A 16,774-nucleotide genomic window follows, 5' to 3' on the forward strand; every position below is an offset into this window, starting at 1 on the left:
CTCCTGTGAGCTGTGAGAGCAGGGAGGAGAGGGGGAGGTCTCTCCCGGCAGCCGCGGAGGCGGCGGATTAAAGCTCCACAATCAACTTGATGTGCCCTGCATTGTGGAATACCTGAATAGACAAGGAATGATCCCAAATTGAAGAGGGGGAATTTAGGAGCGAGATCTATGATTTTTTTTTCCCTTTTCCTCTTTTTGTGAATGTGTACGTGTATGCTTCTGTGTGAGATCCTGTCTGTATACTCTTGCTTCCACCATTTGTCCTAGGGCTCTATCCGTCCATGGTTTTTTTAAAAAAATTCTTTTTCTTAATAATTAAGTTTAATTGTGATAACTTTATTATACTTTACCTTCGTTCTTTCTTTCTTTCCTTCCTTCCTTCCCTCCTTTAGACAACGAATCACCCCAAATTGAGGAGGTGGTCTCAGGGAGCAGGATTTATGATTTTTTCCCCCTTTACCTCTTTTTGTGAAGGTGTATGTGTATGCTTCTGTGTAAGATTTCTCTGTATAGCTTTGCTTCCAACATTTGTCCTAAGGTTCTATCCGTCCCTTTTTTTTTTTTTCTAAATATTTTTTAATTCAATAAATATATTATACTTTATTTTATTTTTACTGTATCATCTTTCTTTCTGTCTTTTTTCCCTTCTTTCCCTCCTTCCTTCCTTCCTCCCTCCCTCCCTCCCTCCCTCCTTTCTTTCCTTCTTTGCTTCTTTCTTCCTTCCTTCCTTTCCTCTTTTCCTTCTTTCTTTACTCATACTTCTACTAATTCTCCCTACTTTTTCTCCCTTTTATTCTGAGCTGTGTGGATGAAAGGCTCTTGGTGCTCCAGCCAGGAGTCAGGGCTCTGCCTCTGAGGTAGGAGAGCCAACTTCAGGACACTGGTCAACAAGAGACCTCCCAGCTCCACATAATATTAAACGGTGGAAATATCCCAGAGACCTCCATCTTAACACCAGCACCCAGCTTCACTCAACGACCAGCAAGCCACAGTGCTGGACAACCTATGCCAAACAACTAGCAAAACAGGAACACAACCCCACCCATTAGCAGAGAGGCTGCCTAAAATCATAATAAGGCCACAGACACCCCAAAACACACCACCAGACGTGAACCTGCCCACTAGAGAGACAAGATCCAGCCTCATCCAGCACAACACAGGCACTAGTCCCCTCCACCAGGAAGCCTACACAACCCACTGAAACAACCTTAGCCACTGGAGACAGACATCAAAAACAACGGGAACTACGAAAGTGCAGCCTGCAAAAAGGAGACCCCAAACACAGTAAGATAAGCAAAATGAGAAGACAGAAAAACACACAGCAGATGAAGGAGCAAGATAAAAACCCACCAGACCTAACAAATGAAGAGGAAATAGGCAATCTACCTGAAAAAGAATTCAGAATAATGATAGTAAGGATGATCCGAAATCTTGGAAGTAGAATGGACAAAATGCAAGAAACAGTTAACAAGGACCTACAAGAACTAAAGATGAAACAAGCAACGATGAACAATGCAATAAATGAAATTAAAATCACTCTAGATAGGATCAATAGCAGAATAACTGAGGCAGAAGAACGGATAAGTGACCTGGAAGATAAAGTAGTGGAAATAACTACTGCAGAGCAGAATAAAGAAAAAAGAATGAAAAGAACTGAGGACAGTCTCAGAGACCTCTGGGACAACATGAAATGCACCAACATTCGAATTATAGGGGTTCCAGAAGAAGAAGAAAGAAAGAAAGGGACTGAGAAAATATTTGAAGATATTATAGTTGAAAACATCCCTAATATCGGCAAGGAAATAGTTAATCAAGTCCAGGAAGCACAGAGGGTCCCATACAGGATAAATACAAGGAGAAACACGCCAAGACACATATTAATCAAACTGTCAAAAATTAAATACAAAGAAAGCATATTAAAAGCAGCAAGGGAAAAACAACAAATAACACACAAGGGAATCCCCATAAGGTTAACAGCGGACCTCTCAGCAGAAACCCTACAAGCCAGAAGGGAGTGGCAGGACATACTGAAAGTGATGAAGGAGAATAGCCTGCAACCAAGACTACTCTACCCAGCAAGGATCTCATTCACATTTGATGGAGAAATTAAAACCTTTACAGACAAGCAAAAGCTGAGAGAGTTCAGCACCACCAAACCAGCTTTACAACAAATGCTAAAGGAACTTCTCTAGACACGAAACACAAGAGAAGGAAATGACCTATAGTAGCGAACCCAAAACAATATATAAAATGGAAATAGGAACATACATATCGATAATTACCTTAAATGTAAATGGACTAAATGCTCCCACCAAAAGACACAGATTGGCTGAATGGATACAAAAACAAGACCCTTATATATGCTGTCTACAAGAGACCCACTTCAGAACTAGAGACACATACAGACTGAAAGTAAGGGGATGGAAAAAGATATTCCATGCAAATGGAAACCAAAAGAAAGCTGGAGTAGCAATTCTCATATCAGACAAAATAGACTTTAAAATAAGGACTATTAAAAGGGACAAAGAAGGACACTACATAATGATCAAGGGATCGATCCAAGAAGAAGATATAACAATTGTAAATATTTATGCACCCGACATAGGAGCACCTCAATACATAAGGCAAATACTAACAACCATAAAAGGGGAGATCAACAGTAACACATTCATAGTAGGGGACTTTAACACCCCACTTTCACCCATGGACAGACCATCCAAAATGAAAATAAATAAGGAAACACAAGCTTTAAATGATACATTAAACAAGATGGACTTAATTGATATTTATAGGACACTCCATCCAAAAACAACAGAATACACATTTTTCTCAAGTGCTCATGGAACATTCTCCAGGATAGATCATATCTTGGGTCACAAATCAAGCCTTGGTAAATTTAAGAAAACTGAAATTGTATCAAGTATCTTTTCCGACCACAACGCCATGAGACTAGATATCAATTACAGGAAAAGATCTTTAAAAAATACAAACACATGGAGGCTAAACAATACACTACTTAATAATGAAGTGATCACTGAAGAAATCAAAGAGGAAATAAAAAAATACCTAGAAACAAATGACAATGGAGACACAACGACCCAAAACCTATGGGATGCAGCAAAAGCAGTTCTAAGGGGGAAGTTTATAGCAATACAAGCCCACCTTAAGAAGCAGGAAACATCTCGAATAAACAACCTAACCTTGCACCTCAAGCAATTAGAGAAAGAAGAACAAAAAAACCCCAAAGCTAGCAGAAGGAAAGAAATCATAAAAATCAGATCAGAAATAAATGAAAAAGAAATGAAGGAAACAATAGCAAAGATCAATAAAACTAAAAGCTGGTTCTTTGAGAAGATAAACAAAATAGATAAACCACTAGCCAGACTCATCAAGAAAAAAAGGGAGAAGACTCAAATCAATAGAATTAGAAATGAAAAAGGAGAAGTAACAATTGACACTGCAGAAATAAAAAAAATCATGAGCGATTACTACAAGCAACTCTATGCCAATAAAATGGACAATCTGGAAGAAATGGACAAATTCTTAGAAATGCACAACCTACCAAGACTGAATCAGGAAGAAATAGAAAATATGAACAGACCAATCACAAGCACTGAAATTGAAACTGTGATTAAAAACCTTCCAACAAACAAAAGCCCAGGACCAGATGGCTTCACAGGTGAATTCTATCAAACATTTAGAGAAGAGCTAACACCTATCCTTCTCAAACTCTTCCAAAATATAGCAGAGGGAGGAACACTCCCAGATTCCTTCTACGAAGCCACCATCACCTTGATACCAAAACCAGACAAGGATGTCACAAAGAAAGAAAACTACAGGCCAATATCACTGATGAACATAGATGCAAAAATCCTCAACAAAATACTAGCAAACAGAATCCAACAGCACATTAAAAGGATCATACACCATGATCAAGTGGGGTTTATTCCAGGAATGCAAGGATTCTTCAATATACGCAAATCTATCAATGTGATAAACCATATTAACAAATTGAAGGAGAAAAACCATATGATCATCTCAATAGATGCAGAGAAAGCTTTCGACAAAATTCAACACCCATTTATGATAAAAACCCTCCAGAAAGTAGGCATAGAGGGAACTTTCCTAAACATAATAAAAGCCATATATGACAAGCCCACAGCAAACATCATCCTCAATGGTGAAAAACTGAAAGCATTTCCACTAAGATCAGGAACAAGACAAGGTTGCCCACTCTCACCACTCTTATTCAACATAGTTTTGGAAGTTTTAGCCACAGCAATCAGAGAAGAAAAGGAAATAAAAGGAATCCAAATCGGAAAAGAAGAAGTAAAGCTGTCACTGTTTGCAGATGACATGATACTATACATAGAGAATCCTAAAGATGCTACCAGAAAACTACTAGAGCTAATCAATGAATTTGGTAAAGTAGCAGGATACAAAATTAATGCACAGAAATCTCTGGCATTCCTATATACTAATGATGAAAAATCTGAAAGTGAAATCAAGAAAACACTCCCATTTACCATTGCAACAAAAAGAATAAAATATCTAGGAATAAACCTACCTAAGGATACGAAAGACCTGTATGCAGAAAATTATAAGACACTGATGAAAGAAATTAAAGATGATACAAATAGATGGAGAGATATACCATGTTCTTGGATGGGAAGAATCAACATTGTGAAAATGACTCTACTACCCGAAGCAATCTACAGATTCAATGCAATCCCTATCAAACTACCACTGGCATTTTTCACAGAACTAGAACAAAAAATTTCGCAATTTGTATGGAAACACAAAAGACCCCGAATAGCCAAAGCAATCTTGAGAACGAAAAAAGGAGCTGGAGGAATAAGGCTCCCTGACTTCAGACTATATTACAAAGCAACAGTAATCAAGACAGTATGGTACTGGCACAAAAACAGAAAGATAGATCAGTGGAACAGGATAGAAAGCCCAGAGATAAACCCACGCACATATGGACACCTTATCTTTGATAAAGGAGGCAGGAATGTACAGTGGAGAAAGGACAGCCTCTTCAATAAATGGTGCTGGGAAAACTGGACAGGTACATGTAAAAGTATGAGATTAGATCACTCCCTAACACCATACACAAAAATAAGCTCAAAATGGAGTAAAGACCTAAATGTAAGGCCAGAAACTATCAAACTCTTAGAAGAAAACATAGGAAGAACACTCTATGACATAAATCACAGCAAGATCCTTTCTGACCCACCTCCTAGAGTAATGGAAATAAAAACAAAAATAAACAAATGGGACCTAATGAAACTTCAAAGCTTTTGCACAGCAAAGGAAACCATAACCAAGACCAAAAGACAACCCTCAGAATGGGAGAAAACATTTGCAAATGAAGCAACTGACAAAGGATTAATCTCCAAAATTTACAAGCAGCTCATGCAGCTCAATAACAAAAAAACAAACAACCCCATCCAAAAATGGGCAGAAGACCTAAATAGACATTTCTCCAAAGAAGATATACAGAATGCCAACAAACACATGAAAGAATGCTCAACATCATTAATCATTAGAGAAATGCAAATCAAAACTACAATGAGATATCATCTCACACCAGTCAGAATGGCCATCATCAAAAAATCTAGAAACAATAAATGCTGGAGAGGGTGTGGAGAAAAGGGGACACTCTTGCACTGCTGGTGGGAATGTGAATTGGTTCAGCCACTGTGGAGAACAGTATGGAGGTTCCTTAAAAAACTACAAATAGAATTACCATATGACCCAGCAATCCCACTACTTGGCATATACCCTGAGAAAACCAAAATTCAAAAGGAGTCATGTACCAAAATGTTCATTGCAGCTCTATTTACAATAGCCAGGACATGGAAACAACCTAAGCGCCCATCATCGGATGAATGGATAAAGAAGATGTGGCACATATACACAATGGAATATTACTCAGCCTTAAAAAGAAATGAAATTGAGCTATTTGTAATGAGATGGATAGACCTAGAGTCTGTCATACAGAGTGAAGTAAGTCAGAAAGAAAAAGACAAATACCGTATGCTAACACATATATATGGAATTTAAGGGAAAAAAAATGTCATGAAGAACCTAGGGGTAAGATAGGAATAAAGACGCAGACCTACTGGAGAACGGACTTGAGGGTATGGGGAGGGGGAGGGGTGAGTTTTGACAGGGCGAGAGAGAGTCATGGACATATACACACTAACAAACGTAGTAAGGTAGATAGCTGGGGGGAAGCAGCCGCAAGGCACAGGGATATTAGCTCGATGCTTTGTGACAGCCTGGAAGGGTGGGATGGGGAGAGTGGGAGGGAGGGAGACGCAAGAGGGAAGACATATGGGAACATATGTATATGTATAGCTGATTCACTTTGTTATAAAGCAGAAACTAACACACCATTGTAAAGCAATTATACCCCAATAAAGATGTTTAAAAAAAAAAAAAAAAGAATACTCCTTACTACTAAACAACTTAAGTAAAAAAGTGAAAAACTAAACACACCACAATAAAATTACAGATTCACAGGGATAATGAAAATATTTTTAAATAATTAGAGAAAAGACAAAATACCTGAAAAAAAGAGTTTCAGGTAGATTGACATCAGATTTCCCTTCCATGACAGTAGATAGAATACTTTCAAAAGAAGATAATTTTAACTTAACCAAACTGTGAACAACAGTATAGATAAAGGTATTTCTCGACCTATAAAGGTACAATGTTTTACTACTCACAGATATAAACTATTTAAAAAAGATATTCAGAAAGTAGCAATGTGTACTTAGATAAAACATACAAAATACAAGAAAAAGGGATGCAATTGTGAGCTAATTAAAGTTTGAATGATATCAAGTTGAAATTATTGAGATAGGCAGCCCCTGACACAGCCCCTAACAATCTCCCCCTCCTAGTATTTAAGTTTTTGTGCCACTACCTCTCCTTTGGTGTGGGCTGGAACTTTTAATTAATTTCTAATATGACAGATGTGATGAAATGTCACTTCTGAGCTTAGGTTACAGAAACAACTGTGGCTGCTGGCTTTGCCACTCTCTCTCTCTTGCTCTCCCTTGCATCTCACACAGGCAAAAGCCAGCTTTTGTGTTGTAAGGCAGCACCATGTACGGATCCAAGTGTCAAGGGACCAAGATCTGCCAACAACCATGTAAGTGAGCTTGGAAGCATATGAGTCTCCATCAAGCCTTCAGATGAGGCCACAGCCAAGAATAACAGCTTGAAAGACCTTGGGCCAAAGGCATCCACCTAAATTACACCCATATTCTTGACTCACAGATACTCTGAGATAATAAACATTTGTAATTTTAAGCTGCAAAGTTTTGGGGTGTTTTCAATGCAGCAATGAATGACTAACACAATAATAACTATTGAAAACATGAAGTTAAACTTTGCAATAATAATAAAGAGAGGGGTAGTGCTCAATGGGCAACTGTATGATAAAATTCTTGTCAATAACCATCATGAGGGAGAAGACAGCTTTTGAATTCACTAAAACAATCTATAAAGAAGAATTCACATTAAAAAATTAAGGGTGACTATTACACAGATGTAGAGAACAAATGTATGGACACCAAGGGGGGAAAGTGGCCGGGGCGGGGGGTGGTGGTGGTGTGATGAATTGGGAGATCGGGATTCACATATATACACTAATGTGTATAAAATGGATAACTAATAAGAACCTGCTGTATAAAAATAAATAAATTAAATTAAATTAAAAAAAGATAACTAACCAATATACAAAATACTCATTTGAGCATTTTTATATGTATTACTTTACAAAAGTACATAAGGTACATAAAAAAAATTAAAGGTGACTGTTAAAACAAAGGACTATACTCTGAAGCGTAAAATAAAGCCCTTTTTAAAGGTAGACAAAGAGGATAAAAGTAATATGTAGAATATTCCTTTTTTCTAGTAAGGAATAATAAAAAAGCCGATATTCCCAAGGAAGTACATATTAAAACCTATGATCGATTTTTCCCCTTAGTGTAATCTTTTCATTACTTTAATCATGCCCAAAATTGAGTCTAACAGACCACTTTACGTGTGCAGCTCTCTATCCCATGACCAAGGTTGGATTTCAGCTACAGCTGGGCTACAGGCTTCCTATAAACACAGGCTGCTTCCCACAGCATGTACCTGCTGGATTACTTGGTTTTCTGCCACAGAGTTTTTACAAACTTTTTCAACAGTTATTAAGTGCACAGCAGTTAACGTCCCTTAGGTCAATTCTCAAACAGTGAGGGGAAGGAAAATGTGAATAAATTTCCAGCCTTCCACTCTTTGGAGAAACAATTCCAAGGTTCATTTGGAGTAAAATGTAGGAACATTATATGAAGCATTAGTTGCTCAGTGACAACCAGTTCAATAATCATCGATTGCCTGTTCCTCCTTCTCTGTCTCACTCCCCCAGCTTGCTGCATTAAGGGATTACCCCTCAAATACACTACTTGTGCCCATGGCCATGTTTGGAATCTGCTGTTGGAAAAACTCTAAGTCATCATTAAAGAAATATCTAAAATTTCCCACAGTAGACATTGTAATCATTTCCTCATATGTTCAGTAGAATCTCCAATTGGTAAAACCAGTCTAACTTGATTATATCACCTTTCAGCTAGTAGTGTCATAGAGATAAGTTGAGAACTAAAATCAGTTAACTGTTTTACTCTGTTTGGGCTGCTATAACAGAACATCATAGACTGGGTGGCTTATGAACAACAGAAATCTATTTTTCACAGTTTTGGAGGCTGGAAGTCCAAAATCAAGTTGCAGGACGACTTGGTGTTTGGTGAGGGCCTGCCTCTGGGTTCTCAGACAACTGTCTTCATGCTGTGTCCCTACATGGCAGAAGGGGTAAGGGAACTCTTTGGGGTCTCTTTTATAAGGGCACTAATCCCATTCATGAGGGCTCCACTTTCATTACCTAATCGTCTCCCAAAGGCCCCATTTCCCAATACCATCACATTGGGGATTTTGGTTTCAGCATATGAATTTGGGGGGGACACAAACATTTGGTCTACCCACTGACTTATTTTTAAGTATATATTTAATAGAAAGCCTACATAACTATGAATTTTAGTCTTTGTCATAATTAATAACCAAAGATTATGCTATATTTAAGAATCAGGTTTTTAAAATTAATTTACATAAATAGATATTTCTATCTTATCATAGTTCATAGAAAAATATTTCTCAATTTCAAATTAATTAAAGACAGAGGTAATTAAATACCTTCTCTATAAAAAATGAGAAATTAGTTAATTCTCATATTTGAAAAGCAGATATGATATCTATATTAGTATATCAGATAGAATACAGATGATGAAATTAATTGTAAACTTTCTTTTCTTCTCTGAGAAACATTATGAATTTTAGGGTGGATTTGTTGAAAGGAACTTCACAGCAACGTACATGATCATATTTTATAGTTGTTTTAAAGTCCTGAACTTCCTTAATATTTTATGTATAGGGCTACATAGTGATTATAAAAACTTCCCAGCATTGAATAATACTGCATTCCACTTAATGTTTTTAAGAAAAAGGCAAAAGTTATTCTTTTCACATAGGTGCTTTAATCATAGTGATTAAAAGTAAACACTGGGGCTTCCCTGGTGGCGCAGTGGTTGAGAGTCCGCCTGCCGATGCAGGGGATACCGGTTCGTGCCCCGGTCCGGGAGGATCCCGCATGCCGCGGAGTGGCTGGGCCCGTGAGCCATGGCCGCTGGGCCTGCGCGTCCGGAGCCTGTGCTCCGCAATGGGAGAGGCCACAGCAGTGAGAGGCCCGCATACCGCAAAAAAAAAAAAAAAAAAAAAAAAAAAAAAAAAAAAAAAAAAAAGTAAACACTAACTGCTCTTAAACCAATTATTTAAGGAACTATTAACTCTTTATTGCAATAATTAAGAGAGAAGAATTATTTTTTAGTGATCTACTCCTTCCTGAACAGGGCTATTTAAAAAAAAAAAAAAACTATAACAGAATCTAGAGCTTGACGAGTAATTTATATTATGTATATTGAATTTTATAAGATAATTACAAATGATAAAATATTTTAAAACATTAGCAAACATAACTTTTGACTTTGTCTTATAAGTATGGGATTGGATGTAAGCAAAATCCACACTATACATCAGTGTTAGTACTGCAATTTTGAAACAATGGGTATAAATAATTTAGACACGAGAATTTGGAGAAATCCAAAGGCCATGTCTTTTCTTTAGTAGATGGTAGTAAGATACAGTCAAATAGAAGAGATAACATTTAGGCCATCAGTAAATAAAAATGGGATAATCTATGAGGAAAAAGTATAGGTAACAGAAAATTTAAAAGATAATCACAAGGATTAGCCTTCAGGGAGCTAAGGAAAGTTGAAACAGTATTGGAAAGAGAATGTGCTAAAACAACAGACTTGATGAATGCAAAGAGTTCTACTATTAATAGAAAATCAATGTTTATATTTCAAGAATTCTGTTTTCTCATTGTAAATGACAGTTGTAGAAACTGAACATTAAAAAATAGTCTCTGTCCAGTAAACACTGAAATAGAATATCTCAAACTTATGAAAAAGTTTTATTTCTGACCCATTCTTGAAATCTCTTTTCAAACCCATTCTTTGAAATCTCAGGTTACCCTCATGTTAACCATAATTTAAACATAAGGTTTGTCACATCATACACATTATTCACTTTGAACATCGAAATGTAATGTTCAACTCTTGAATTAGAATGAACTTTTGTTATATTGTATATAGAAAGATTTGACTGACATACACAACAAATATATTAAATGGAAAACTGAATTTGGAAATAGGACTCCTAATACCAAAACTTTTTTGTGTGTCAGTTATGTTGAATGTGGAGACAAGAAATTGTCCTTCTTTGTCTCTTTTTCTGATGAGATGATTGATCCTTATTCTCTGGTTTATTTCACAGTCAACAGACTTTTTCACCTTCAGCTCTTCCTAAAACCCTGTTGTATGAGTTTTCAGAAGCATGCTCTTTCTTCAGTTTCACATATTAGTAGGGTTTGGTAACAAATTCTTATTCGTAAGAGTGAAAAGGAAAATAAAAAGATACACTGCGAATCATCTTCATTAGGCTCATCATTTGTTTTCCAATTTTCAGTTTCTGTTCCAAGTAACTTCCAAATATTCCAATCTCCTGAATTCTCAGTCTGAAAATTTATTGTCTGCGTTTCATCCCTCACAAGTTAAAACCCAGACCACATTTTCATAAACGTGGAGAAAGTTTTACTCTTTGAACAACCTGTTTCTAGTGGTTTCGGTGCCATGGGAATCCCAAATACTCCTCCAATTTTCAGGGCAAGGTTTTCAGGTGTAAAACATTTTTGCACTCTGTAGAAGCTGTGCACCACACAAGTTTATTGGCTGTGTACTTTTCTATAGCAGTTCTAAAGCTCTCCAATTACGTGGGAAAAGAGAATTTTATTATGACCTAAATGAGTCAGGGTGGAATATTTCATCATTTTCTAAACTAAGTGACCTCTCCAGGTTCCAGACTTTCTGTGAGTCATTCTTTGAACACACACAGAGCTGCGGCTCTGCATCAGACTGTGACCCTAGAGCCCTGTGAAGTCTCAACACCCAGGACTAGCTACAGGCTTTCTGTTCTGAGATACAGTTCATGAAGGAAAAAGTATTATCTTAAGTAAACTGATAAGCAATAACAGTAGAGGAAGTAGAGCATTTATACATAATCCAAGGGTAACGGTAAATTCCTAGAGCAATGGCAGAATGATAAATTACAATGAAACCCACAAAGGGTCCTCTTCAATACTTTTTAATATAACAACGTAAGTCAGATATTTTTCCTAAAGCATCGTTCCTGTATTTATTACAGCAAAACCAAACTAGATATGTAAGCAAAGGCAATTCCCATACGAAATACTAGCTGATACTGGGCATAATGAAGAGGTCTAAAGGGAACAAAACTGTATTCAGAGGGAAAAAAAAAGTGTTAACAATGCTAGATTCTTTAAAATGTCTTTGACCACAACCTAACTCTGGGGAAAAAAAAAATCATTCAGATTTTTTATTTCTCAAGTCCAGAGTAGGTGGATTCTTATTGATTGTGGTCTGAAAGATGCCCAAAAACCAAAACTTCCTGATTAGATCCAATTAGTGTAAGGAAACTAAAATATAGTTGGATCAAATTGATTTTTCTCTGTAACATACTACACAGACTTTCACTTTAAAATACACACGTTCCAGATAGTTCACAGAATGTTTAAGCCCTATCTTTACTAATTTAGGAAGCCTATTTGGTAAATAAGAGGACTCTCTAGAAGATAGGGTAAGTCAATAAAGATCGATCTTCCCACATAAACTCTATTTGAAGTTTAAATACCCATTTGCAGCTTTTGGAACAATAGTAAATTTTTCAGAAGGATAAATGCAGTTTGATCTAAGTGGTTTGTTTAGTTAGGGAAAAAGCTTGATTAGGTTTCTTCAAATTATAATTAAAACAGCAGTAAATGAGACAGTGAATAATATCTCACAGGCAGCAGGGTTTTCTGATAGCAGTTAAGTATACTCTCAATAATAAAATAGCCCTCCAGAAACTCATCTTAGCCTTAAGTATTATTAAAAGTATATCTAAATAGATTTTAAATACCTGTCATACTACATAAATATTGATTTAAAAAGTCTTAGTTTTCGTCAGCATTTTCAGTGGTTTAATGGATTAGTGGTCATTGAGGTTTGGGTGATTTTAGAGAATGTGTTACATTATCCTACATACACTTTAGAAGAATCAATACAAGAGGTCAATAACACCTCCCAAAAAAACTTAGTCAGTGCAATTGCTTCAAGTTTAGAAACCCCCTTAAACAAAAACCTATACTGTATCATATATACCCGTGACTTTTTTTTTTTTCTTTTTTTGCGGTATGCGGGCCTCTCACTGTTGTGGCCTCTCCCATTGCAGAGCACAGGCTCCGGACGCGCAGGCTCAGCGGCCATGGCTCACGGGCCCAGCCGCTCAGCGGCATGTGAGATCCTCCCAGACCGGGGCATGAACCCGTGTCCCCTGCATCGGCAGGCGGACTCTCAACCACTGCGCCACCAGGGAAGCCCCCGTGACTTTAATTTTGATTAAGTGTAAGAGTATATATAAAATAGCGTGTAAGTTAATTCTTTGTTATGTTACTTAGTAATATAATAAGGCATAACTGAAATATATAACTGAATACAGTTTTGATATATATACAGTTTTATACATATATAATTTCATATATATCAATGAAAAAATCAGTTTTTTATTAAATGATTCCTTAAACTTTCTCCTACACCTTCATTCCCTAAATTAACATTGACCTCAAACTCAAAATATAGTTAATTAAATTTCACATATATTTAAATTCACAGTCACACAATTTATCATGTCATCTTATATCTCAAACTTTCAAACACTGAAATTTCTTATTAAAATTTTGTAGTGACTACAAAAATATAGTGAATCCAATATTCCCTATATTTGACCTTAGAAAATCACTCAGAATGTGTCCACATGCACATATATAGATATATTTTTATAGGAGGATCGTAAGTAGAAAATAATTTGAAATCAAAGACTTTCCAATACTTTTGAAACTTATTTAGAAATTAGGAAAAATAGTAATTGTACAAATAGTAATCTTTTTATCTCCAGGTAAAGAGAGCAGCATGTTTTATGTTATTCAGTAAAGTAATTATAGGAGTGTTCTTTCTAAAAACTATAGAAAGATATGTATAATATCCAGCAGAAAATTGATATCAATTCACAGAATGATAAAAAGGATAGCATAATTTAGTTTGATTCATAAAAGAAAATAATTTCATTCTGATCTATAAACACTGAAATCAATTATGTAAGCTTTTTGTTAGTCTTTGGCTGTCATTAGTAATCCTTTTAAACAATTATTTTCTGTGTTGCCCTTTCTTGTGTATCCTTTAATCTTTAAAATATTAGGTTTTGAGAATTTTATTTTATTAGCTGCATTCTGATCTGTGATGGTAATTTTGGAATCACTTCAATAAAGAAAATTAAAATAATGTTACTATAGTAAGGAAATTTAATGAGTACGTTTAGATCACATTAATTAAATCTGTCTTATAAAATATTGATTTATCATTACAATACTTAAGAATCATTATTTTAGCCAATATCTAGTAAACAAACAACTCTGGAATCGTTTTATAATTGGTTAATTTGATACAAATTTTAAAAATCATAAAGGAGTCATTCAAGTCCCAGTGTGAAAGAACTACACGACTGCTGTTTACCTACACAGTGTGGGAAAATACTGGTCTATGCTTTGTTCTGAATCTTTACTGAATTTAATTTTCTTAGCCCCAGTAACTAAACTTCAATGCATAATTTTTACATAGGTTTTAGGTGGTTTAGTTAAAATGCAGAATATTTTTAGTACATGAAATATTTTTTAATATATGGTATGCTAAATTTTACTGACTATATAGGTGGTTTAAAAATACAACCTCTGTTACTACTTTGAATCATTATTTCCTCATGTTGATTTCTGGGGCATAAACCTCACTACTCTAATGATCACTTCAGTAATTAAATCTCTGTTGTTGAATTATCTTTTAGAACACCAGCATACAAAACATTTTTCAAAAAAACAAAAATCTTTCAATAAAAATCATGTTCTACTGGTCAGCTCATTGGCAATCACATCAACTCTGAAATGATGTAAGATTTTAATCACAAAAACATTTACCTACCTTTACTGAAAAGAGAATGCAGTCATTTTGGCAACTGTATTTTCTTTAATCAGAGTGAAGCTAAAGCAATGACTTTCAAACTTTGGTGTCTGTCAGAGTTTATCAGGCAGGGGTCTAGGTATCTGCATTTTTCTATCAACAAAAAAAAAAGAAAACCCAAAGGAGGGTGTTGTTATCACAACTGCAGGGAAAAGTGGGGATAAGACAAGATAACATGAAATTATCTATGAAGTCAGAACAAATATGGCACATGGTCCAGTAGTACCACAGCTAGACTCACTGGATAAAGACCTGCTGAACTGTACTGGACAGGCACTGGCCAGAGCCCACCACGGGGTAACTGGGCTGCGCCTTCATGAGTAATATTTCAGACTATGGGAATCTAGACGTTACAGGAGCCTGGATGCTTTCAGATTCTTTCAGTCTAGGAACTCTTTTTAATAGGGAAGTAAAGTATTATTTGATCAAGATTTAGGGTGTATTATGAAAAGAGTATCATGAAATGATGACTTACACAATTTTGATATCTGTTTATAAAACGAGTATGGGGCTTTCAGTAAAATATAAAAGTGTAAACACAAAATAGGTAGAATATTCTAACACACATTCATTAGTTCTGTGTGTTTAAAGATGAAAACAAATTCTTTCATCACTTAAGAATGTTATGACCAATTAAATTATGGTCATTAAATTATGGTCAATTAAATTATGACCAATAATAAATGGAGGCAAAAATCAAGAAACATAAAACTACTGTGATTGACATAAAAATTACAGTAATTAGCATATCAGCCTTTTTTTTTATTTCCCAGAAAAGGTTATTCATGAAAAATCACATTTCATGCTGTCCTTGTAAAATTCTTTAATATTCCCTAAAACTAACTTCAGGTACACAATATATACACAAGTATATATTTACAACAAAAGCCAATTCTGAAGTACCTTACTAAGCTGTTGCTTTGAGGATGGGTGAGGTTTATGTTTATAAAATCTTTCTTAAAAATAAAAAGCATCTCAAAGTATCCCTAATTCTTTAAGTTTTACACTGGACATTATACGCAGTGGATATGTAATTGCTATTTATGAATTGACTTCTTTGTCTTGGCTTTGTTACTATTTTATTATCCAAATAAGATTTTATTAAATGAAAAAAAACTGTTAGAACAGAAAAATGTTCCATATTCTCATAATAGAAAATAAAAGCAAGATGTTACTTTTATAAGTTAGGAATTTTAGAAATACTACTTTGCCTTACTTTTTTTTTTTTTTTAAGATCAAATAGTTTATTTCCAATGAAGTTTCAAGCAAATATAATTTTTTTTTACTTTTTTCTCTTTTTTTGAATTTTATTTTTTTATACAGCAGGTTCTTATTAGTCATCCATTTTATACACATCAGTGTATACATGTCAATCCCAATCTCCCAATTCATCACACCACCACCACCACCCTCCCGCTGCTTTCCCCCCATTGGTGTCCATACGTTTGTTCTCTACATCTGTGTCTATATTTCTGCCTTGCATCTGTACCATTTTTCTAGGTTCCACATACATGCGTTAATATACAATATTTGTTTTTCTTTCTGACTTACTTCACTCTGTATGACAGTCTCTAGGTCCATCCACGTCTCTACAAATAACTCAGTTTCATCCCTTTTTATGGCTGAGTAATATTCCATTGTATATATGTGCCACATCCTCTTTATCCATTCGTCTGTCGATGGGCATTTAGGTTGCTTCCATGTCCTGGCTATTGTAAACAGAGCTGCAGTGAACATTGTGGTACATAACCCTTTTTGAATTACGGTTTTCTCAGGGTATATGCCCAGTAGTGGGATTGCTGGGTCGTATGGTAGTTCTATTTTTAGTTTTTTAAGGAACGGCCATACTGTTCTCCATAGTGGCTGTATCAATTTACATTCCAACCAACAGTTATTTTGCCTTACTTTAATACAGAAAATCTAATAAACAAAGCACCCACTTCTAACATCAGGAGATATCCTGCTGTGCTTCCTTCCGG

This window comes from Phocoena sinus, chromosome 14 (genome assembly GCF_008692025.1).
Source record: "Phocoena sinus isolate mPhoSin1 chromosome 14, mPhoSin1.pri, whole genome shotgun sequence".
Taxonomy (NCBI): domain Eukaryota; kingdom Metazoa; phylum Chordata; class Mammalia; order Artiodactyla; family Phocoenidae; genus Phocoena; species Phocoena sinus.